At 40.4% G+C, this 26221-nt stretch overlaps 1 protein-coding gene across 5 annotated transcripts in view; it reads right to left on the bottom strand.

Annotated features, from left to right (window-relative positions):
* Window positions 1-26221, bottom strand: part of ndst2a (N-deacetylase/N-sulfotransferase (heparan glucosaminyl) 2a) — a 346042-nt gene that overhangs the window by 142105 nt on the left and 177716 nt on the right. For 4 of the 5 annotated variants that reach the window (XM_060926282.1, XM_060926279.1, XM_060926277.1 and 1 more), the window contains one exon: window positions 16712-16800. The exons of the other annotated variant lie outside the window; for it this stretch is intronic. The gene's annotated coding sequence lies outside the window, so the exon portion shown is untranslated. The remainder of the gene's footprint in view (window positions 1-16711; window positions 16801-26221) is intronic. 5 annotated transcript variants of the gene reach the window in all.

Below are 26221 nucleotides of genomic sequence, written 5' to 3'. Positions count from 1 at the left end.
TCCCTACAGAGTTTGGACTCCACCAATCCACAGTCAGACAGATTGTGTACAAATGGAGGAAATTCAAGACCATTGTTACCCTCCCCAGGAGTGGTCGACCAACAAAGATCACACCAAGAGCAAGGCATGTAATAGTCAGCAAGGTCACAAAGGACCCCAGGGTAACTTCTAAGCAACTGAAGACCTCTCTCACATTGACTAATGTTCATGAGTCCACCACCAGGAGAACACTGAATAACAATGGTGTGCATGGCAGGGTTGCAAGGAGAAAGCCACGGCTCTCCAAAAAGAACATTGCTGCTCGTCTGCAGTTTGCTAAAGATCACGTGGACAAGCCAGAAGGCTATTGGAAAAATGTTTTGTGGACAGATGAGACCAAAATAGAACTTTTTGGTTTAAATGAGAAGTGTTATGTTTGGAGAAAGGAAAACACTGCATTCCAGCATAAGAACATTATCCCATCTGTGAAACAAGGTGGTGGTATCATAGTTTGGGCCTGTTTTGCTGCATCTTGGCCAGGATGGCTTGCCATCATTGATGGAACAATGAATTCTGAATTATACCAGCAAATTCTAAAGGAAAATGTCAGGACATCTGCCCATGAACTGAATCTCAAGAGAAGATGGGTCATGCAGCAAGACAATGACCCTATGCACACAAGTCGTTCTACCAAAGAATGGTTAAAGAAGAAAAAAAGTTCATGTTTTGGAATGGCCAGGTCAAAGTCCTGACCTTAATCCAATGGAAATATTGTGGAAGGACCTGAAGTGAGCAGTTCATGTGAGGAAACCCACCAACATCCCAGAGTTGAAGCTGTTCTGTACAGAGGAATGGGCTAAAATTCCTCCAAGCCGGTGTGCAGGACTGATCAACAGTTACCGGAAACATTTAGTTGCAGTTATTGCTGCACAAAGGGGTCACACCACATACTGAAAGCAAAGGTTCACATACTTTTGCCACTCACAGATATGTAATATTGGATCATTTTTCTCAATAAATAAATGACCAAGTAAAATATTTTTGTCTCATTTGTTTAACTGGGTTCTCTTTATCCACTTTTAGGACTTGTGTGAAAATCTGATGTTGTTTTAGGTCATATTTATGCAGAAATATAGAAAATTCTAAAAGGTTCACAAACTTTCAAGCACCACTGTATGTATACCAAAACAATTACCCACCTCAGGCTCGATGAATATCGGCAAACCACCACCTCGACTTTGTCTCACTTATATTCACTTCACTGATATTCAACTCTCTTTCAGTGAATAATTGTTAAATATCGTGTTTCACTGCAAATATTAATTGACAAGTACTTTGTGACAAATAAGTGGTCCACTTGCACATGCACCAGACATTGATTAGCAATGTACAATGTGCTAATCTCATCAACTCAGCTGTATATAATGGCAACTTACAGCCATCCTTACCTTACTAGGCTCCTTACATGACTGCAAATAACTTATCTGAAGAGTCTGAAAATATATGTAGACACGAGTGTTTTACTCGGAAATACGCTACTTGTATTTTTCATACGAACGACATCCAGAACATAAAATAACATACTTTATCAATGAATTGTTTTGATTAACTTGCATGGTTTGTTTGTGAATGTGTCTATATAATAAAACAAAAATTACACATTGGCTTGAAGATATGAAATTTCTCTTATGTTGAAAAACTCTCATTTCTCAAAAAAAAAAAACATCCCGGACTTGAGTAACATTTTCCAATATCTTCACTCACTAAGATATCGATGACATCTCTACCAGTGTTTTCCTGCTGACAAGACACGCAACGTCAAAATTACATCAAACATAATTGTTGAATTCTACAATTCTAGTTGCTGATGTGTGAAAGATATTCCAAACGTTAAATGCAGTGAAATAATGGCGTTTCAATTAATTAACGAGTCCTCACAATTAATTACTTAAAAGCTTCCTTTGACATATCCCACAAATTATTACAAGAATCGAGCCTGCACCCTGGGGCTCCTGATGGCAGCGTTCTGCGCTTTCTGTTAATTACGTGCGAACTGAAAACTTCCAACTTCAGAAGAAATTTGATCTTGCCACAGCAAGGGGTAGAATTACCTTCTTTGCCAGTATTTTTCCAACGCACTGCTGTCAAATGTATGAACGAAGCTGAATAAGTGAACAGCAGCAAGCAACAGCATGTAAATTCTCTCCCTCTCAGAGTACACCAATACCTTCTCTTTGTTCTCTGCCCTTGCTCCATCATAGCAGGCCTGGAGCTATTAATGTCATGTATAGACCAGGTAACAAAACCTCAGGCAGCTCTCTCTTCCTAGATTTTCTTCCTTCACCCTCTTGCTCAATTGCACTGTTCTCACAAACACACACACACTCCATCTGTGAAGGCATTTCTCCATTACTTTCCTGCACATGCTGCCCTGCATCACTTTCTCCATGTAATTACTTTGCAGCTTTTCCTGGGGGCAAGAGACCCTAAACATTCCTGCACACACTAGGTAAGCTGATGTCACAAAACTCAGGGTCTCGCCTCCCAGTACAGCTCAGTTTACTCCCTCATTGTCTGTTTTTCCTCCTACACAAAGCAGGCATGAAGAATCTCTCTCTCTCTCACACACACAAACTCTTAATGTCTCTCTTCATCAGAGAAGCAATCAACAATCAATGCTTGGCATGTCGTGCAACACAAGATATCGCAAGTCTACAGCATGGTAAATGGTTTGATTGTATAGCGTTCACTATATACGTGTGCGCACACACACACATATATATATATATATATATATATATATATATATACACACTATATATATACACACACACATACACACACATACACACTATCTATGAGTGATTCCACGCTTATGGGTACTGAAATGGGGACATGAACTTATTTTTAAAAATTCACCTAAAACCATTTCTTTTTTTACCATCAGGTCACAAAACATGTAATCTTTAATGAATGATATGTTAAAAGATAACTTTAATTTTCTGAGATGTAATAAAAACCTTTATATGCCAAAGTCAAGCCTATGAGTTCCAAAATGATGTCTGTTGCATTACTTCTGCTACGATTGTCCATCTCGCGTCTGTTGCAAATTAATTACAATCTAGCTATATACCATGTTAATCTTATTGAAAGAATGTGTATGTTTATTCTACTACACATGTTTATTAATTATATTTGCTAAAACATCACCTTCCTATGTTTCAAAAAGTAATTCTACATTGTTAAAATTGAGAATATATATGTCCACAACACTTCTGTTACGTTCTGACTTTGGCATATAAATATGTTTTTATTACATCTCAGAAAATTAAAGTTATCTTTTAACATATCATTCATTAAATATTACATGTTTTGTGACCTGATGGTAAAAAAAGAAATGATTTTAGGTGAATTTTTAAAAATAAGTTCATGCCCCCATTTCAGTACCCATAAGCGTGGAATCACTCATATATATATATATATATATATATATATATATATATATATATATATATATATAAATATATATATATATATATATATATATATATATATAAATATATACATATATATATATAAATATAAATATATATATATAAATATATATATATAAATATATATATATATATATATATATATATATATATATATATATATATATATATGGGTTCCTACAGATATTTTATGTTGAATTTACTACCTTTTTACTACCTTCACAATTTTTTTTACTACCACAGCGACAATTTGGATTTGGACATTTTCTCACAATTTAACAAGGTAATCTTTGAGTGTATGTGTTAGTCCAAGTGAATGTGCTACATATAAGTTAGTGACAACTCTACCCAAAGAATTGGATTGATGAGACAAGATAGAAAGAAAATCTGAACGTACCGGTAGTGTAACTCTTTCCCTAGTGTAACTCTTTCCCTTTGGACGCATAATAGAACCTCCCATTGCTAGGGCAACACATGGAGTAATGCATATTTGCATAAAAGAAAACAAACTTCCACATATAATTTATAATTTTATTGAACTGTGAAACTGTGGCCCATAACCTCTTAACGGGTACACAGATTTGCACTAAACCTTGTGTGTCAACACTTCACATTAGGTACAAGATCTGATTACATTTTGTCGGCCAACACTTTCAAGATGGCCAACCTTTTGTTTGTGGAATAATCTTTTGAACAGGTGAACAGATTTGCACAAAAAATCTTATGTGCTTAGGTACATCAACTCATTACATTTAGATCAGGTCAAATGGCAAACACGAACCCACACACACACACACACACACACAAAGCACACCAGGCGCACGCACACGAGTGCACACACACATGACAAAGACAAGACACTAGGGCTGTAACGATACACCCAACTCACGATTCGATTCGTATCGCGATTTTTGACCCACGATTCGATACGCCCACGATTTTTTTTAAATGTTTTTTTTAAAGTAGTAAATTTGACTTATTAACATTTACTTACATTAACTATTTAATAACAAATAATTCAGACCACTGCAGAGAATGAGTAATATGTATGCAAAAATGAACAAATGTATATCCAAAGAGGGTTTTATTTCTCAAAATAATACTGTTGAGCCAGAAGCTCTGTTTTTTTCGGTTCTGAAAAAGTCATTTTTCCAAATCGTGTAAATCCGTTAAGAATTTTTTTTGGGGTGGGGGGGTGGGTGGCTCTTTCACTGTCTCACTCTCATAGGGCCAATGATTTTCTGTGATCGCGGAAAACAGATGGAAATTACGGAATTTTTATAGTGAAACATTGCTCGCGTGTCAAAATGTAACTGCCGCAGAAGGCTTCCGCCCAAGCAGACATGCCTTCAGTGTTGCCAGATATTGCTAACGTTTTCCACCCCAAAATATGTTCAAAACCAGCCAAAAAGCACCTAAACCTGCCCAATCTGGCAACACTGCATGCCTTTCCGGTCAAGTGATTGTGATTGGCTTGTGGCACACCTAGCCAGCCAATGAGCTGCTTGTTTACAGATTCGCTCCCCGCGTCGCAACCAGAATGGCGACCGCTTAAAAGAAATGAATGCTCTGCCAGTGGCGAGTGTGGACGTTGCGTGACTCGCAGAAGATCGTCGCAGGTCGGCGAATAAACGACTTACTAATAGATATAAAAAAATAAAAGTAATTTAAGCAAGTTTAAAATGTAATTTAAATAAAAAGTAAAGTATTCATAAATTGAAGTTTGGAAGCACCTCTGTTTTTGGGCTGAGGAGAAGTTTGAAAGGGTGTACCATGATTCTGCCTTCTTGTATCGCGATACGGATCGTGGCTCTGCGTATCGCGATTTCGATTTCGATACGCATATCGTTACAGCCCTACAAGACACACACCCTAAAGATACAAAACACACATAACCCAAGCCCTATTTTGGCAGTCTCTCAACACATTGCCAAGTTTGCTTAAGATAGTCATTTGCACCATTCCTGTAGTCGTGAAGGCCCGTGGGCAGAGTCAACACCTTCCTCCCAGAGATCAGTGTTTTAGAGGGTTAATCTTAATCATTTGAACAGTTCAACAGATTTGCTCATCACATTTTGGATGCCGGGCGGCACGGTGGTGTAGTGGTTAGCGCTGTCGCCTCACAGCAAGAAGGTCCTGGGTTCGAGCCCTGTGGCCGGCGAGGGCCTTTCTGTGCGGAGTTTGCATGTTCTCCCCGTGTCCGCGTGGGTTTCCTCCGGGTGCTCCAGTTTCCCCCACAGTCCAAAGACATGCAGGTTAGGTTAACTGGTGACTCTAAATTGTCCGTAGGTGTGAATGTGAGTGTGAATGGTTGTCTGTGTCTGTGTGTCAGCCCTGTGATGACCTGGCGACTTATCCAGGGTGTACCCCGCCTTTCGCCCGTAGTCAGCTGGGATAGGCTCCAGCTTGCCTGCAACCCTGTAGAACAGGATAAAGCAGCTAGAGATAATGAGATGAGATTTTGGATGCCTCAAATGGTGCACACACAGCACACCAGGCACACACAGTGCACCAGGCACACCCACCCACAGCACACCAGGCACACACACACACAACAGATTTGCTCATCACATTTTGGATGCCTCAAACAGTGCACACACAGCGCACCAGGCACACCCACCCACACAGCGCACCAGGCACACCCACCCACACAGCGCACCAGGCACACCCACCCACACAGCGCACCAGGCACACCCACCCACACAGCGCACCAGGCACACCCACCCACACAGCGCACCAGGCACACCCACCCACAGCGCACCAGGCACACCCACCCACAGCGCACCAGGCACACCCACACACAGCGCACCAGGCACACCCACACACAGCGCACCAGGCACACCCACCCACAGCGCACCAGGCACACCCACCCACAGCGCACCAGGCACACCCACACACAGCGCACCAGGCACACCCACACACAGCGCACCAGGCACACCCACACACAGCGCACCAGGCACACCCACACACAGCGCACCAGGCACACCCACAATGCACCAGGCACACCCACACCCACCCACAACGCACCAGGCACACACACACCCACCCACAACGCACCAGGCACACACCCACCCACAACGCACCAGGCACACACCCACCCACAACGCACCAGGCACACACACACCCACAACGCACCAGGCACACACACACACACACACACAACGCACCAGGCACACACACAGGGCTCGAAATTAACTTTTTTTCTTTATGTCCCCCAGTGGTCCCGAATTATGTGTTGTATTGTCCCGAATGGAAGCAATAGTGTCCCCATTTTTTTCCTCTCTGAAATAACCAGTGGTTAATATTATCATATGAAGTTACTATTATATTTGTAACTATGCGATTTTGAACCCTTTATATCATTTTTACAATAAGTCACAAAACACAAGCGACACATGTCCTATACATCATCTACTTCAAAATTACAGTTATTGCATTTTCAGTTTATTAAACTTTGGCGATCTCACTGTATGAAAAGATACCCGTTTATTTAAAAGGGGCCAACTAGCTCATTCAGAAAATGTTTCAACTCACTACATCTGCAGTACACTTTAGCTGAAAATAAGACCCCTTTTATGTTTGTTTCATCTACTTGTACCTTGAATATCTGTTGGCATATATAAGGCCAACTTAGCATTTTCACCATGACCGTTATCCATTTTTATGTAATATACCTGTTGCCCCATTCAGAGATGTTTTGAAAGCCATCAGCCATACCATCAATGGATGAAATGCACACCCATGTTGCAAGCAGTACAATAGAAGGTTTGACCCAAAAAACGAAATATTTTAATCCAGTCTACAGTGTAAAATAAAGGAAAAACGCCATCCAATCATATCGAGGTACCACCTCAAAATGATTGGATACTGACACGTCAATCAGACTGAAGCCCGCGACTAGCCCGTCCCTTCTGTGTGTGTGTGTGTGTGTGTGAGAGCGAGCAGAGTGTCACACAGAGCGCAGGATTCTCTCAGTGCGCTCCTTCCAAACAACGGGGATTTACACGAAAACGGAAGGAGATATTGACAAAATTCTTTCACAGTGAGCGCCACAAGGCTCTCCTGAACACACGGATGTAATTTTTTTTTGTCTGTAGTGTAAAAAAATGAGGTCACTAGAGCGAGTTAAAAACGAGTGACTTTTCTGCCACGTTTATAATGGGAGTCTATGGGGCTGCGCGGCTGTGCTCTCGTTACTTTCAGGCTTCTCATTCAAAAACAGTAAATCCTATCGCTCAGGTAGACACATTGTGTGAATCAGGACAAGTGTGGCTACTACTTTTGAAAAAATTGTGTGTGTGGAGTGAAAATTGGGGCTGAAAACACAGTTTAAATGAGAAAGTTTGAGCTATTTTTCCAAGCTCTCTACACTCTAACTTAACGAGCTCCACTGGTGTGTAACGCAATAGACGCCCATTATAAAGCTGGACTTTCTCAGGCTTTATAAGGGGGAGGAGGGGTGGAGACGCGGGGGTGGGAGTGTTTCTTTTCAAAATATGGCTTGCGGGAACCGTTATTCCAAAATCTTGTACTGCACCTTTAATGTAGAACTTTTTTTCTAGATCTATTTTTTTCCATTGTCCCGGGATTGTCCCAGATATGATAATTTTGTGTCCCGATGACATTTTTTATGGTCCCCGGGACATCGGGACACCGTTAGTTTCGAGCGCTGCACACACACACCCAGGCACACACACACCCCCACACACCCACAATGCACCAGGCACACACACAACGCATTACATGTGCCTCAGTTATTTGACCTTTTCTTCCATCAACTTTTCAATGAACGCCTCTCGCCAATTGCCATCTACCGCCTTTAGCCAGTCTTTAAAATCAGGTTCCTCCAGCCAGAGGTCTGAAAATTTGCATTTCCCCATTGTTTAATTCTCGTGCAGATGTTGGCAGTCAGGTCAACAGATAGATTCGACTAGAGCCGTATAAACAAAGTCAGTCTCGTACTAAACAATCTCTGGTATAAATTTATACTGGATTCGACTGTTATTGGAATTCAATGCGCATGCACCACCAACTCCTCACTGCGGACCTCCTCGATACATAAAAATAAATTCGCCCAAATGTAGTAATTTATGGATATTATGGCATGCAGGTTAATTAAACGAATTAGAAAACACATAGGCCCAGTTGGATGGGGGTCAAAAAAAATTTACTACCACGTCAGATTACGTTTACTACCTTTTACTACTTTTTAGTGGCCATAATTTAGCCTATTTTAATTAACTACCTTTTAAAACCCCGCGGGAACCCTGTATATGTATATATATATATATATATATATATATATATATATACACACACACACACACACACACACACACACACACACACACACACACACACACACACACACACACACACACACACACGGTGCGATTTGTCAAAAAAACAGAAGGGGGGATGTTTTTTTTTTAATCATGAAACGTCACAAAATTAAGGTAACAATAGGCTAACAGCTCAATAACATCCGATGATATCAAATGAATAACACTAAATGAAAACGAACACTAAACCAGAGATAGTAAATTCATCTTCCTATCTCTCTGACTAAATACACGAACACTAACACAACAAAGTTCGCACTGCTTGTTGCGTTGCTGTGATGTTTCTCTCCCTCCGGATTAAATGGACAGTGACTCGAAAATCACTAAAATACATGAATACTAAATGAACAGTTTGCTCTGATGGCGCAGTTCACATTGTGCGCAGCTTTCCGATTTAAACTATTTTTTTCTCATCCTTATACTTCCTGTTTCATGGACTGTAACGGATTTGCTTATTTAGTAATTTTAATACAGAATTTACTTTGAAATTATAATCAGACACTCCAACGCCCCCCTAAAAAAAAAATAAAATAATCGGCCATGAAAAAGGCGGCATCCGCCAAAAGGCGCGCTGTTTGCATCCCTGCATAGAACGCAAAGATATTGTTATTATCTACAATGTATCTATTTGCTGGGGACGTTCGTGAACATCAAAGCTGCCACTTCGGGTCATTTTGAAAGTGAGTGCAATGTAGACCATAGAAAACTGTGTCACAACATGCCTGTCATGTCAACTTTTTTTTTGGTTTGTTTGTTTTATTGACGGGGTTGTCCCCGAGGATTTTTTTTTCAGCAGAGATAAAAACCAGAGGGGGGGAATGATCCCCCACCCCATCCCCCCCAGCAAATCACACCCAGTATATATATATATATATATATATATATATATATATACACACACACACGTTTATTTTATATATATATATATATATATATATATATATATATATATATATATATATACACACACACACACACACACACGTGTATTTTATATATATTTATATACACACACACACACACACACACACACGAGTCAAAATTTGCTAATGGGTAATAATGGTGAGACACGTATAAAAAATCTCCATCCACTATTTTAAACATAAATTGGATATTTTTTGGTTTAAATAAAATAATATTGCTCTAAGAAATAATGTTGACAACTTCAGATATCACAAGCTATATTTTCCCAATAAAATCATGAATTAATTTTTTGAAGTTGGTGAATTTTAGACACCCGACCGTAACAGTTCTGACTAACCAACTTCGACAAGGTTTGATTGCTATACAACTTAGTCGGAATTAAATCAACTACACTCCATAAAACAGGTTTACTGAAGTGTTTAAAAAACCACATACAATGGGCCTGCACATTTTCTAAACACGAAAAAATCATTTTAAAAAAAGACTCTTATGCACGTTACTGTGTCCGTCAGAAGTCAACATCAACTTGTGAATAAGAATATTCCAACTAAAAACATTAATATAGAACAATATATGTAATCAATCGCTTTAATATAAAAGCACCAATTGATTTATAATTAATTCTCGCCTTGGAATCTGCCTGTTTTCAAAATACATCGATGGTAAAATCAAAGGATCGCTGTCTGTCAGAAAATAACGTACACAAGACTGTATCATATATCTCCGACCGGCATAGCACCGCATGATACACAAACCTCCAGGAAATCCACACTACCACAAGTTTTGATGACATCATCGCTTTCCGAGAAGATGGAGAAACTGGCCGCCTGAGCAGCGTGTGTTTGCAGTCTGTCAAGAAAGCTAACGTGCATAATACATAACGAACGCAAGTACGCAAGTATAGATTTGTTCTTCACTCACTAAAAATGAACTGTAGCGATCGGGGAACTGGCTGAAATACTTCATAATGGATGTAAACAAAAATTGATGCCAGTGCAACTGAAAGAATTTGCCAGGAGGGTGAATGATCGTGTGGAATGTGTTGGTCCCTGACGGAAGCAGGAAGTCGCACGTTACAATCTGACGGACATTTCTTATGCACGTTATATTTTGACGTCCCCCAATTGAAGATAAATAAAATTTGTTTTGGGTGTACTTGTCACCATGTCAGACAGGTCAGACAGGTCTCCTTCTGGAGTCAGAGAGCTTTAAGTGGACTTGTTGGAAAAAGGAAGAGTTTGATGGCCCAGAAATATGTTTCCATGGCTGTAATCCAAATTTTAAGTCTCATTTATTACTTTATGGTGCATGCATATTACTATCAGACAGTTCCGGCTGTGTGCAATACTCATGTTGTAGTCTTCATTTATGAATTTTACAATATAATTTTAGTCTTAGATTTCTCCTGTTACTTAAATATTCATATTCCCCTTTCCCTAGTCAGATCTTATAGTGCAATTAGAGTACATTTCAATGAATTCATCTTTGGTAATTTATGTCCGTCAAAAGTAACATGCATAAGTATACTAAACCACGTGTTTAATATTGTATTGTTCCACAGAGTCCTGTTTCCAATCCTTAATGTTAATAGTAAGTTACTACTGTTATGTTATGAGGATTTCTTCACAATGAATTCTTGTGTTATGTCCGTTCATAAGTGATAACAGAAAAGTTATCACCTTGGCTCTTGGTCGTGAATCTTTTCACCTGTTTCTTGAATAATTATATTCTCATTTTCTGGAAAGATCTGTGATATTTTCCATTAAGTATTGTAAAAACCTGATTATTTCATTCTTATATGCATGGAGTTTTGTAAAATAAGGAGGAAAAAAAACTAAAAATAGTTCATTTTTTTCCGTCAAAAAATAACATGCATAAGCGTAGATTTGATAACTTCGCAGATGATTTTTTTGAAAATCCAGTGTGATTATCTTTTCAATTGTTAATATGTTTAATAAAATAATAAAAGTTTAATATGATGTAGTTTAATTTTTCAATAAAAGAATATGAATTTTGACATGATTTGTTACATATTATTACCCATTAGCAGATTTTCATCCACACACACACACATATATATATATATATATATATATATATATATATATATATATATATATATATATATATTATTACACACAATATAAACGCACCTTTGCAAAGCAACTTGGGTGAGAAATCTGGCTGAAAAGCCTTACAAATCTCTACTGAGATTCGACTCAGCATTTTATTCAGAGTTTAATTCAAGTGTATGATTAACAGCTTTTCCTCGGTCGTGCTTCATGACGCTGAATTTGCTTCTTCGCAACTGTCGTCGCAAACGAATCATTAGACTTCTAAGTAGCCTTGCTCTGAAGGAGCATGACTGTGGTGTTCAAAAACGAAGATTGTGATGAACTGATGCTGCCTGAGTATCTCCTATTCCCTGTGCTTTTACTCACTGCTTGAAGAGGAGTATTTTTAGCTTCAGAACAGTGCAGTTTGGTGTCCTACAGTAACGAAGTCAAATTCTGGTACGCCTAACCTGACAACTCGCACATACTGCCACCTTTCACTTACTTATCCCCAACCCAAGAGAATGAGTGAGACACAGGAACGGGTTTGAAAAGTCAGAAAATATTAAGCACATGATGTGAAAGGAAAGCAGAACAAGAAATCAAGAGACAAACCCATTCCTTTGCACTTCCATCCCCAGTGACTGTGCGATCATAGCTGAACTGCATGCAGCTGTAGTTGCGCTTGAGCTGGCTCTTGGAGACAGGGATTTGGGCTCCAACATTCATGGGAACACCGTGTCTCATCTTATAAATCACTGCAAAGCTCACTCTGTACAAACAGCCTCAACACATTTCCCTGTGTGCTTCGACTGCTCGTGATCCGTGTCTGCTGCTAGGCATGAGCAACGCTGGTTATCACAACGTGATCACAACTGCAGGTACAGCCAGCAAGGGGGGAAAAATAATAAGAAAAAAATCTCGATAAATATATACAAGTGATCAGGGAAACATTATACAGGAGGATATTTTTGTGCCAACACATAAAATGAAACATTAAATAAGAATTAATTAAACAGCTTCGGCTGTAAATAAGCAATGAATCCAATTAGTGCCTCCCCCCCCCCAAGAAGCAGCACAATGAAGACTATGTGAAAATGTGCAAAGTCCTGCCGCCTCTTTATTTTCACTGGTTATTTAAAGCAACACTAGGGAGGAATTTTACCTTAAAATATCAGCTTCAAAATAATTTACGATGATGATACACTGACTTCTTGTTGAGAGACTGCCTTGTCCACCATTCCAAGTCTGTCTGGTTCAGCAGTTATAGCGCTATGTAACTCTGGTGGCGCGTCCCGGAGACCTCTCGTGAGAACTTCGTCATGCTTTACAGCACCCTGGCTAGCTTTCAAAATCAGCCAGCAACACTAACCATAAAAATGAGCTAAAATGTGTGTAAAATCCTGTAATATTTCTCTACCCCGTCAGTCGACATGATTCTTTGGCTTTTTCCATATCCTTTAGCTTGGAAATAAATGCATGTGCACAGCTGCCCATGAGGGAAGCTCCAAGCGTGACTTGGACTTGCGTCAGTAGCATAAAAGTGAATTACACTCCACGACTGTAGGGGAGCCTGAGAGCAAAACAATGACCCATTCTCACATAACGGGGCTTTAAGGAATTGCTCATTTCTGCCAAAAAAAGCACCGTCCTGATTGATGACTGGATGCCAAAAAGAGTCAGGGAGAGAGACAGTATTTGTACTCCACTAGAGATCAATATTATATATTGAATTCTTAGAAATAATGTTGAAAGAAATCTTCTATTAAAAATACTGTGGTTACACACACACACACACGAAAATAAGTTTAAAACTTAATGTCCAGTTCATCGGAACAGAAGAAACAAACCGTCTCTAGCCAAGCCTTCATTCCCATAACATTTTGCATAACTTTTAAACTGAAGCTTAGAAATAGGTGGCTTGGTTGCTGCAAGGATGTCAATATAGGATTTAACACTGTTGCCTCATAGCAAGAAGGTTCTGGGTTCGAGCCCAGCAGCTGGCGAGGGCCTTTCTGTGTGGAGTTTGCATGTTCTCCCCGTGTCTGCGTGGGTTTTCCCCACAGTCCAAAGACATGCAGTTAGGTTAACGTGGGGCGGCCTTGGGCTGAAGTGCCCTTGAGCAAGGTACCGAACCCCTGACTGCTCCCCGGGCGCTCTGGTGTGGCTGCCCACTGCTCTGAGTGAGTAGAGATTTGTAAGGCTTTTCAGCCAGATTTCTCACCCAAGTTGCTTTGCAAAGGAGGTGTGTTTATATTGTGTGTGTAATAATAATGCGTGTGTTCACTGCTTCAGATAGGTTAAATGCAGAGGATGAATCTCACTGTGCTTCAAGTGTTCATGTGACAAATAAAGGTTTCTTCTTCTCTGTATGGCCATCATACAAAAAAATATACGGTATATATTAAAAAAAACAAAACCCTCACAAGGTCTACAGATCTCCAACTGCTACATGTTACTTAACTGATTACTAAAAATTTGTATTTCATGTCTTTTTTTTTAAAATTCAAAACAAAAATGCATCTCTGCATTGTATCATGTATTACCTGCTTTTGCCCCTATTCAGATGGGATTAGTTTCACAGAGTGGCGTCTATAAAAACTTTTTTTTTTAAAACATCCAGACAGCAATTGCATGTGTGTGAGGGACAACTTCCTGACTGGTAGCCTTGCCTACAAATCTGGATGATTGCTTCACACACAGTGAACCGAATATGTTTATTAATCTAACAGCATAACATGAGATGATTAAGATGCGTACAGACAGACAACCGCTCATTTCTAGAAAACTATTTTTGCATGATATTACAGCAGATGGCAATTCTAAAATGGCTTTATACCCGACATAACAGTCCCTTTTGTCAGCCTTAGGATCACAGTCTAAGTGGTGTGTGTATCTAGATGGTACTAAACTGACTGAACAACCACAGAAATCAGGACTTTAAAAAAAAAAACAATAAGCAATGTGGTCTTTAATTTTCTTTGGAATGAATCCCTGCAAACGATGGGCTCACTCCAGGATTCCATGCAACTCTCAAGCATACTTTCTGTTGTGAATATTTATTTAAAAAAAAACCCACAGACACCACGGCTCCCAAAAAAAAAAGCAGTCCGATATTGGCCGGTCCTAATGCAGACAAGGTAAAAAGCGCTGGAAGTTTCATACTGCAGTGTGCCACAGGAGGACATCAGATCCTTCCACTCAACACCTTTACATTAAAGTGCATATCATGGGTAAATTCAAGAGCAAGATCAATGTAATTCTCCTATTTTATATTAAACTTTGGTCAAATATCTGTCACATTTTGCGAAATTTTTTTACCTTGCACAACACCAGAAAAATTCAGTTGAAATCGAGCCATTTGAGGCGAATTGGTCCGCCTCTGAAAAAACTTGGCATTTGGATTTCCCGGGAAACATTGATTTTCGTGACATCGTGTGCGGGACGCCTCCCTCTGAATCCTACGTCAGCGCTGGTTTGTTTATGAGAAAACGACCTGGTGGTTTTCTGCACATTTCTTCAACGTTATCGCGTAATTATTAAAATGGTTAACAGATGTATCGTAGGAGGGTGTAGCGACACCAATCTTGATGGGATTAGTACTCATCGTTTTCCAAAAGACCGGACAATGAGAGAGAAATGGGAGCGCTTCGTGCGAGGCACCCGGAAAAATTGGCTACATGCTACAGCATTATTTGCGGTGCTCACTTCACAAGGCCCGATGACTTTGAGAACTATTTGCAGTGGGAAATGGGCTTTGCAAGGCAACTTGATCTGAAAAGAGACACAGTTCCATCTGTCAGAATGCAACACCATCTCCATCTGTGTCAGCGTCACCAAAGGAGCCAGCCGTGTTCGTCTCCCGACAGAAGGCGAAGTGCCGCATCCACTGAGACCCTCGAAGCCGAGGACCAAGCAGAGCCGAGAAAAAGACCAAGAAAATCAGCAATTCACAAGTTAACTGTTGCCAGGGTAAGAAATAAGAGAGACTATACTCTAAATTAGGCGTTCCTGTGTTTGTGTGGTACACGGATAATGTTATTTATTGACGCACACAAAAGTAAACAACATGAAAGCGCTGGGCGATAATACACTTACTTCAGGTGACAATTCCATATTTCAATGCAAAATCACTAGCTGCTAAACTTGGTCTACACAGGCTGTGCACTGAAACCATGCAAGCTCGCGCAGCCTGCTGGCGGATTCGCAGGTGATGTCACGATTCTGGCTCCAGACTCCCTCGGGATTTTTCCAGACGTTTTTTTTTTTTTTTTTCTGCTGTAGACAGATGGCCTTGTGCAAAATTACCTTTCTGGATGAGTGTGTAAAGGGACATACTTTCATAAAAAAAAAAAAAAAAAAATATAAATATAATATATATATATATATATATATATATATATATATATATATATATATATATATATATCGGTCCAGGATATGCACTTTAAGCCTTGAACCACACCCCTTATGTAATGTACAGCCCCTAGGAAAACTTGGACATGCGTTTGGAGTCAGCAAGCAAGTCCATCAAGCCCTCCTCCATTTTTTTTTTTTCAGTGAGAGACCAGCAAAGGAGTGTCACTCAACATCGTTTTGGGTTTTCTTTCCCAGATTTCCGGTTACTGTGAGCCTCTTACATCGGCTCAGCTGGCACTGAGCCACGTCAGCTTTTCTGCAACTCGCCATCATCATCATATACCACCAACTTACATACATCCACATGCTTGTAAGCTCTCACCCCGTTTTTTTTTCCCCCCCTTACACTTCTCACAAACACAAACTGAAAAGTTCATCATGTACCCATCCTTTAGGGCTATTGTGTGTGACAACCCCACCCACTCTAATGACAAACTTGCACAAGCGTGCACACAGCAAGGCACAAAGTGACAGATTCAGCTCACTCCTCATGTCTCACCTATCCCTGCATCCTCCTCCTGTCTCCGTGGTGACATCGAGAGAACGGACAGAGAGTGACAGTGACAAACGTCCAGCCCCCGCACAGTCCTGCCAAGACAAGAGAGAGAGGGGAAAAAAAAAAAAAAAAAGATTCATATGCAGTCTCTTCTATCCCACATTTTAGAGGACAACTGCACTGCACCAGACCCAGCCACCCTGTTTTAAAAGTGCCTTGTGTTTGTCCGATTGTCTTTAAAAAAAAAAAAAAAAAAAAAACACTTTTTCTGCACAGCTCACAGAGATAGCACCTAACAAAGTGAGTCAGAAAAGCTATTACATACTGCAACTGCACCAACACAGTATTCTCCAACTGTGCCGATTTCCATCTTATCTGATCTTGTCTCAAGATCTGATCAACACCTGTAACCAGTAACCCAATTAAATCTAGTTTACCTCTCCGTTCTCGTTTGAGCACATGAGTGATTTGCCTGATGTTTCATCTGAACTGAATCGTGCATATAAAGATAACTGGCTATGGCAGCTCCATGTAAAAGACCTTTTACTCATTACTCACTGCTTTCTAGCAATAGCTTAATCCAAAAATAAAGGGAGAAAACGTCAGCTCTGGATTTGTCCGTCAGCTGCACACACACCATAATCCAGTACATCCAGATCTGTTCAGAGGCAAGTCATATTTTTCGTTATACAAGTTGGGTTTGATTAGATGATAAAATGTGTGTTAAAGTACAACCCGATTCCAAAAAAGTTGGGACAAAGTACAAATTGTAAATAAAAACGGAATACAATAATTTACAAATCTCAAAAACTGATATTGTATTCACAATAGAACATAGACAACATATCAAATGTCGAAAGTGAGACATTTTGAAATTTCATGACTGCAACAAAAAGTTGGGACAGGGGCAATAAGAGGCTGGAAAAGTTAAAGGTACAAAAAAGGAACAGCTGGAGGACCAAATTGCAACTCATTAGGTTAATTGGCAATAGGTCATTAACATGACTGGGTATAAAAAGAGCATCTTGGAGTGGCAGCGGCTCTCAGAAGTAAAGATGGGAAGAGGATCACCAATCCCCCTAATTCTGCGCCGACAAATAGTGGAGCAATATCAGAAAGGAGTTCGACAGTGTAAAATTGCAGAGAGTTTGAACATATCATCATCTACAGTGCATAATATCAAAAGATTCAGAGAATCTGGAAGAATCTCTGTGCGTAAGGGTCAAGGCCGGAAAACCATACTGGGTGCCCGTGATCTTCGGGCCCTTAGACGGCACTGCATCACATACAGGCATGCTTCTGTATTGGAAATCACAAAATGGGCTCAGGAATATTTCCAGAGAACATTATCTGTGAACACAATTCACCGTGCCATCCGCCGTTGCCAGCTAAAACTCTATAGTTCAAAGAAGCCGTATCTAAACACGATCCAGAAGCGCAGACGTCTTCTCTGGGCCAAGGCTCATTTAAAATGGACTGTGGCAAAGTGGAAAACTGTTCTGTGGTCAGACAAATCAAAATGTGAAGTTCTTTATGGAAATCAGGGACGCCGTGTCATTCGGACTAAAGAGGAGAAGGACGACCCGAGTTGTTATCAGCGCTCAGTTCAGAAGCCTGCATCTCTGATGGTATGGGTTTGCGTTAGTGCGTGTGGCATGGGCAGCTTACACATCTGGAAAGACACCATCAATGCTGAAAGGTATATCCAGGTTCTAGAGCGACATATGCTCCCATCCAGACGACGTCTCTTTCAGGGAAGACCTTGCATTTTCCAACATGACAATGCCAAACCACATACTGCATCAATTACAGCATCATGGCTGCGTAGAAGAAGGGTCCGGGTACTGAACTGGCCAGCCTGCAGTCCAGATCTTTCACCCATAGAAAACATTTGGCGCATCATAAAACGGAAGATACGACAAAAAAGACCTAAGACAGTTGAGCAACTAGAATCTTACATTAGACAAGAATGGGTTAACATTCCTATCCCTAAACTTGAGCAACTTGTCTCCTCAGTCCCCAGACGTTTACAGACTGTAGTAAAGAGAAAAGGGGATGTCTCACAGTGGTAAACATGGCCTTGTCCCAACTTTTTTTAGATGTGTTGTCATGAAATTTAAAATCACCTAATTTTTCTCTTTAAATGATACATTTTCTCAGTTTAAACATTTGATATGTCATCTATGTTCTATTCTGAAAAAAATATGGAATTTTGAAACTTCCACATCATTGCAGTATGTTTTCATTTACAATTTGTACTCTGTCCCAACTTTTTTGGAATCGGGGTTGTACTATAAAAACGCTGCGGCCTCAAATACCAGAATTAACAGTGGTACACAGATTAGGCAAAGTGGAACAATCTTTAATACTGCTTCTTCTACGTCAGCTGTACCATCATCCATTACATTACAAGCATTTAGTAGACGTACAGCACTTTATTCAGAGCAATGTACAACAGGACACAGACATCCCCACAGCAGTTGGGGGTTAGGTGCCTTGCTGAAGGGTACTTCAGCCATTCCTGCTGGTCCAGGGAATCAAACCAGCAACCTTTTGGTCCCAAAGCTGGCTTTCCCTTCATCCATTTGTTAGTTAGTCTTTTTCTTTTACCCTTCCAAACCACCCCGAAGGCCTCACTGTTGACTTGAAACCTTTCTTGTTCTAGAAAACTCCCCCCCCCCACCTGTGATGGCTACAACTCCGTAAACCTGGAGATTTACAATGTTTGACCTACATAGCAAGCATAGATGGGCGTTGAGATCAGTCAAAGCATGAATTAAATGCTGATGTCAATAGATGCAGGTTTTGTACTGTGAGGCATACGATGTGTCACTCCTGTACCATATCTTAGCTGAAAAGAAAACTAAAAGCTACCAACATCAAGACCATAAAAACGTTTATTGTGGAAAAACAGAGTTCCTCTTTAATCTCCTTGTACCAGAATTAAATCTCTCACACATACAAAATCCAGCAAGGCCTGCTTTCCATATACACCCCAAAGCAGCCGCTTGCATAGCACTGCACCCTGCTGTGAGCGAAAGCGATCTTCAATTCACCGTGGTGAGGCCACTGCTCAGTCCCACCAGCCAGCTGTCTGTCAGAGTCCATCCATCATGAAGGGTTAGTTTTAGAGCATTCACAGTAGTGCAACACTGGACTAAGCATGGCTGCACGGGGCCCATTAGCATGCCACTAAAGTGCCAGAGTTTCACTGAGCCAAAACACAAGCTCCTTATGACTGGCACATGCTGCAATAGTAAACTTTCAAGTCCAGCTTGAATGCTAAAATTCACTTTTTTATTCATTAGCCCGCTTTCTCCAAGTGTATCCCAGACATACCAGATAGCTTCTCTGACCACAGATGGATAAATGTCCTGGCACATTTACAGCCAGAGCAGTGCTGAAAGGCACACAGTTAGCAGCTTATAACAGACTAACAGAATGCCAGGCACCACACATTGCCACTGTGGTGCTGAGCGTGTAGAGGAATCGTCTCCATCAACAAACTTCTTAGAATATATAGAACTGTAGCAGGTACATGAAAAACTTAATGTATCCAACATGACGAAAGACCGACGCAGCAGCAGCCTAGCTGTAAAAGATAAAATCCCTCAATGATCGTTTTCCATTCAATTGTTTATTTTGCTCGTACTCATCACATTGTCATTACAATCTCAAAGTGAGTGTGGATGCAAGGAAAGGTGGCGCACTGAGCAAAAAATAAACAAAAAACTAACTAGAGCAGAGCTTCATACCCATAAACAGTCTTATTTCCGTTCTGAGCAGCAATGTTGTGGTGTTCTGTTTCTGATAGCAGTTTATGATGAACGCAGACAGGACATGCTTGGAGTGCCAGCAGAGGTAGCAATGTAACACGTTCACAAGAAATTCAGATCATGCCACGAGTGCAATTGCGTCCTGTGCACAGTATAAAAACAAAGGCTGCTGTTTTACGGTTTAGGGGGAGTCCAGATCAGAATCACTTTATTAATCCCCAGAGAGAAACTCAAATTTGCTACCAAGCTCCTGAATCAAAAGTACAACCCCGATTCCAAAAAAAGTTGGGACAAAGTACAAATTGTAAATAAAAACAGAATGCAATAATTTACAAATCTCAAAAACTGATATTGTATTCACAATAGAACATAGACAACATATCAAATGTTGAAAGTGAGACATTTTGAAATTTCATGCCAAATATTGGCTCATTTGAAATTTCATGACAGCAACACATCTCAAAAAAGTTGGGACGGGGCAATAAGAGGCTGGAAAAGTTAAAGGTACAAAAAAGGAACAGCTGGAGGACCAAATTGCAACTCATTAGGTCAATTGGCAATAGGTCATGACTGTTCTATTGTGTTCTATTGTCTATGTTCTACTGTGAATAATATACATGACTGGGTATAAAAAGAGCATCTTGGAGTGGCAGCGGCTCTCAGAAGTAAAGATGGGAAGAGGATCACCAATCCCCCTAATTCTGCACCGACAAATAGTGGCGCAATATCAGAAAGGAGTTCGACAGTGTAAAATTGCAAAGAGTTTGAACATCTCATCATCTACAGTGCATAATATCATCAAAAGATTCAGAGAATCTGGAAGAATGTCTGTGCGTAAGGGTCAAGGCCGGAAAACCATACTGGGTGCCCGTGATCTTCAGGCCCTTAGACGGCACTGCATCACATACAGGCATGCTTCTGTATTGGAAATCACAAAATGGACTCAGGAATATTTCCAGAGAACATTATCTGTCAACACAATTCACCGTGCCGTCCACCAGAGGTGGGGACTTGAGACTTGGGGACTTGGACTCGAGTCGACTCGAGTCACTGTTTTCATGACTTGTGACTTGACTTGACAAAACATGAAAATACCTGAGATTTGACTCGGACTTGGAAGTTTAAGACTCGGGACTTGACTTGACACACGATGACTTGAGTGACTTGAGTGTTATTTCCATCGTGTTTTTATTGTGACAATAAAATGTAATATACATATACTTCAGTAATTTTGATTGCACTGCCGTTGGGGTGTCACCGCCCTGTCCATCAGGCACGCTCTCTGCGTGGGCTATATACCACGCCTCATGCCACGATGTGTTCACAGATTTCACATCATATCATCATGTCAGCCATCCCAAGAGTCATCACTTTCGGCTTCAAGGGCTACTGCCTAGAAGGTAAACGACGAACGGCGCAGTGCAAGATTTGCAACGTGACGATTTCTGACAGCCAGACCACGACCTCCAATTTCGTCCGGCATTTGAAAATCCATTCTGCCTAGTAAGTTTATTAATGTGTTATTTGGTGATAGCAGCTAAACTCCTCGTTAGCCAGTGTTAGCCACGAGAGTGAGCGGTAGGAGGATTTTAGCCGTTGCAGATGTAGCTAGGGATTCAGCTTATTATTGTGAAATTCTTATGTGAATGCTGGTAAGCAATGTAGTTACGTCAAGTTTAATGATATTGTATATCAGTAGTAGTAAGTTGATTGTGCACTTTGCAGTCGTGATGCTGAATAACATAAGCAGCTTCCTACCCTGTTGTTCTGTTTCAGGGTTAAGCTAATGGTCAGCTTGTGAACATGTACATGTTCATGAGCAGTACAAATTCGTGTAAGTGTGTTCGTGTACATTAGCCAGACTGTCCATAGGGCATAGAGGCAGGGGACTTTATCATAGCCGTTTGAAATAGCAGTGCAGCAACCTGCACATTTTTTTTCGTCACACTACCCGATCAAAAAAGAAAAGAAAACTCCGTCCCACTGCCTGTCATGCACTATTGAAAAAAGCGCCACGATTTGGATTCCCCGGCATGCCACTCGCTGTTTGAATACAGGCTAGCAGCGATACTAAACTCTGCAAAATAGGCTGACTGCGCGGGAGTCTTGGTTCCCGCTGTAACACAGTGTTACGAAAATAAATTGTGCAGTCATCCAAACCATGAATTTACATTTAGCATATCAGGCTACCAGGCCGCCAAAACAATGGTTTGAATGACTACAATTTAGAGAGCACAACTCTAACTGAACAGGTGCATTGGATATTTCCCAGTGAGGTAATTTAAAAAGTCTCTGGGTAATTGTTCAAGGAAAGATGAATCCCGCGCACTGTCCTTTCCGTATTGTTCCCGAAATGTTGCACTTGTGGTAAGGAGGACAGTGCGTTAGCCACGACCGAAACGTTGTGAGCAAAGTTCCTGTGGAAAGGAATGCGCGGGATGCATATTTCATTTAACGTTTATTTTCGCAACAATCTATTATAGCGGGAACCAAGACTCCCGTGCCAAAGTGGTTCTATATGTCCCCACTCCGCACAGGCTGAGGCAGCCTCGGAGAGGGAGAGAGCGAGAGAGAGAGCGCTTTTGCACACACCTCTGTAGCTTGTCATATGGGGTAAGATGATGTCACTTTTGCACGGGCGAACAGGTCTTCTTCTTGAGACCTAAATTATGTCTGACACATCTCTCTATCCTTTGGGGTTTCTTTTTTTTTACTGGCGCAAACATACATCGAAGTCACTTCAGGTTTCTCCACGTGTATCTTATTAATAATAATAATCATCTCATCTGACGTGATTAGAGATTGGAGGAGCTCATGCCCCTCTTAACCCAAGGTGTCGTCCTACCCTCTTAACTACGCACATAACAGAATGCCAATTCTCTGTTTATTTTTCTTGTTGGCTGATGACAATGTGAGAAACTTAGTTGGCTTTCAATCTTGCAATCAATTTTGCCATCAATAAATAACTTTGTGACATTATTACTGTTTTGTTTTATGTATTTTACAGAACATGAGTATTTAAAATGCAAATATTTAACAGGTTGGGCACATGTGCCAGGGATGTTTACTGACATTTACTTATGTATTGTCTTTTCAATGTATTAAATTCATATTCTGCTGCTAAAATTACGCCAATACGCCTAAGTTGACTTGACTTGGACTTGACTTATTATAGGACTTGACTTGGCTTGACATAGCCTGTGACTTGACTTGCCCAAGACAAAAAAAGACTTGGGACTTGAAGGTTAAGACTTGAGACTTACTTGAGACTTGCACATGTGTGACTTCTCTGCCATCCGCCGTTGCCAGCTAAAACTCTATAATTCAAAGAAGCCGTATCTAAACATGATCCAGAAGCGCAGACGTCTTCTCTGGGCCAAGGCTCATTTAAAATGGACCGCGGCAAAGTGGAAAACTGTTCTGTGGTCAGACGAATCAAAATTTGAAGTTCTTTATGGAAATCAGGGACGCCATGTCATTCGGACTAAAGAGGAGAAGGACGACCCGAGTTGTTATCAGCGCTCAGTTCAGAAGCCTGCATCTCTGATGGTATGGGGTTGCATTAGTGCGTGTGGCATGGGCAGCTTACACATCTGGAAAGACACCATCAATGCTGAAAGGTATATCCAGGTTCTAGAGCGACATATGCTCCCATCCAGACGACGTCTCTTTCAGGGAAGACCTTGCATTTTCCAACATGACAATGCCAAACCACATACTGCATCAATTACAGCATCATGGCTGCGTAGAAGAAGGGTCCGGGTACTGAACTGGCCAGCCTGCAGTCCAGATCTTTCACCCATAGAAAACATTTGGCGCATCATAAAACGGAAGATACGACAAAAAAGACCTGAGACAGTTGAGCAACTAGAATCCTACATTAGACAAGAATGGGTTAACATTCCTATCCCTAAACTTGAGCAACTTGTCTCCTCAGTCCCCAGACGTTTACAGACTGTTGTAAAGAGAAAAGGGGATGTCTCACAGTGGGAAACATGGCCTTGTCCCAACGTTTTTGAGATGTGGTGTTGTCATGAAATTTAAAAATCACCTAATTTTTCTCTTTAAATGATACATTTTCTCAGTTTAAACATTTGATATGTCATCCATGTTCTATTCTGAATAAAATAAGGACTTTTGAAACTTCCACATCATTGCATTCTGTTTTTATTTACAATTTGTACTTTGTCCCAACTTTTTTGGAATCGGGGTTGTAGTAAGCATGTCTAAAAATAAAACAAAATCATCAAATAAAAATAAAATACATTTAAATAAGTTCAATATCTTAAGTAAAAGCAAAATGAAGTGATTTTATATACTAGTGCATCTCAAAAAATTAGAATGCCATGAAAAAGTTCCTTTTCATAATTTAATTCAAAAAGGTAAACTTTCATACATTTTATATTCATTACATGTAAAGTGAAATATTTAAAGCCTTTTTTGTTTTAATTTTGATGATTATGGCTTACAGCTCATGAAAATCAGAAATCCAGTATCTCAAATTATTAGAATATTCCCTAAGATCAATCAAAAAAGGATTTACAATACAGAAATGTCCAACTTCTGAAAAGTATATTCATTTATACACTCAATACTTGGTTGGGGCTCCTTTACCATGAATTACTGTATCAATGCGGTGTAGCATGGAGGTGATCAGTCTGTGACACTGCTGAGGTGTTTCAGGTTGCTTTGATAGCAGCCTTCAGCGTATCTGTATTTTTGGGTCGGGTGTTTCTCATCTTCCTCTTGACAATACCCCATAGATTCTCTATGGGGTTCAGGTCAGGCAAGTTGGCTGGCCAATCAAACACAGTAATATCATGGTCAGCAAACCATTTGGTCGTAGTTTTGGCACTGTGGGTAGGTGCTAAGTCCTGCTGGAAAAGGAAATCAGCATCTCCAAAAAGCTCGTCAGCAGATGGAAGCATGAAGTGCTCTAAAATCTCCTGGTAGATGGCTGTGTTGACTTTGGACTTGATAAAATACAGTGGACCAACACCAGCAGATGACATGGCACCCCAAATCATCACAGACTGTGGAAACTTTACACTTGGCTCCAAACACCTTGGATTCTGTGCCTCTCCACTCTTCCTCCAGACTCTAGAACCGTGATTTCCAAATTAAATGCAAAATGTACTTTCATCTGAAAAGAGGACTTTGGACCACTGAGCAACAGTCCATTTCTTTCTCTCCTTAGCCCAGATGAGACACTTCTGACATTGTCTCTGGCTCAGGAGTAGCTTGATATTAGGAATGTGAAAGTTGTATCCCCTTTCTTGAAGATGTCTGTTCGTGATGGGTCTTGATACACTGACACCAGCCTCAGTCTACTCCTTGTGAAGCTCTCCCAAGTTCTTGAATCAACTTTTCTTGACAATCCTCTCAAGACTGCAGCCATCCCTGTTGCTTGTGCACTTTTTCCAGCCACCCTTTTCAGCAATGATCTTTTGTGGCTTACCCTCCTTGTGGAGAGCATCAGTGATCATCTTCTGGACAACAGTCAGGTCATCAGTCTTCCCCATGATTGTGGTTGTGTGTACTGAACTAGACCGAGAGATACACTGTGTTCATACTGTTTTACTCAAACTCGAAATGAAATATTCTAATATTTTGAGATGTTTTTTTTTTTTAATGTTTTTGTACTGTATGCCATACTGATTAAAATTAAAATAGAAAAATGCTTGAAACATTTTAGTTTATGTGTAATGAGTCTATAATATATAACTTTCACTTTCTT

The sequence above is a fragment of the Neoarius graeffei genome, chromosome 7 (assembly GCF_027579695.1).
Source record: "Neoarius graeffei isolate fNeoGra1 chromosome 7, fNeoGra1.pri, whole genome shotgun sequence".
Taxonomy (NCBI): Eukaryota; Metazoa; Chordata; class Actinopteri; order Siluriformes; family Ariidae; genus Neoarius; species Neoarius graeffei.
Note: the sequence above shows the minus strand (reverse complement) of the source record. Positions and strands in the feature narration are given on the sequence as shown.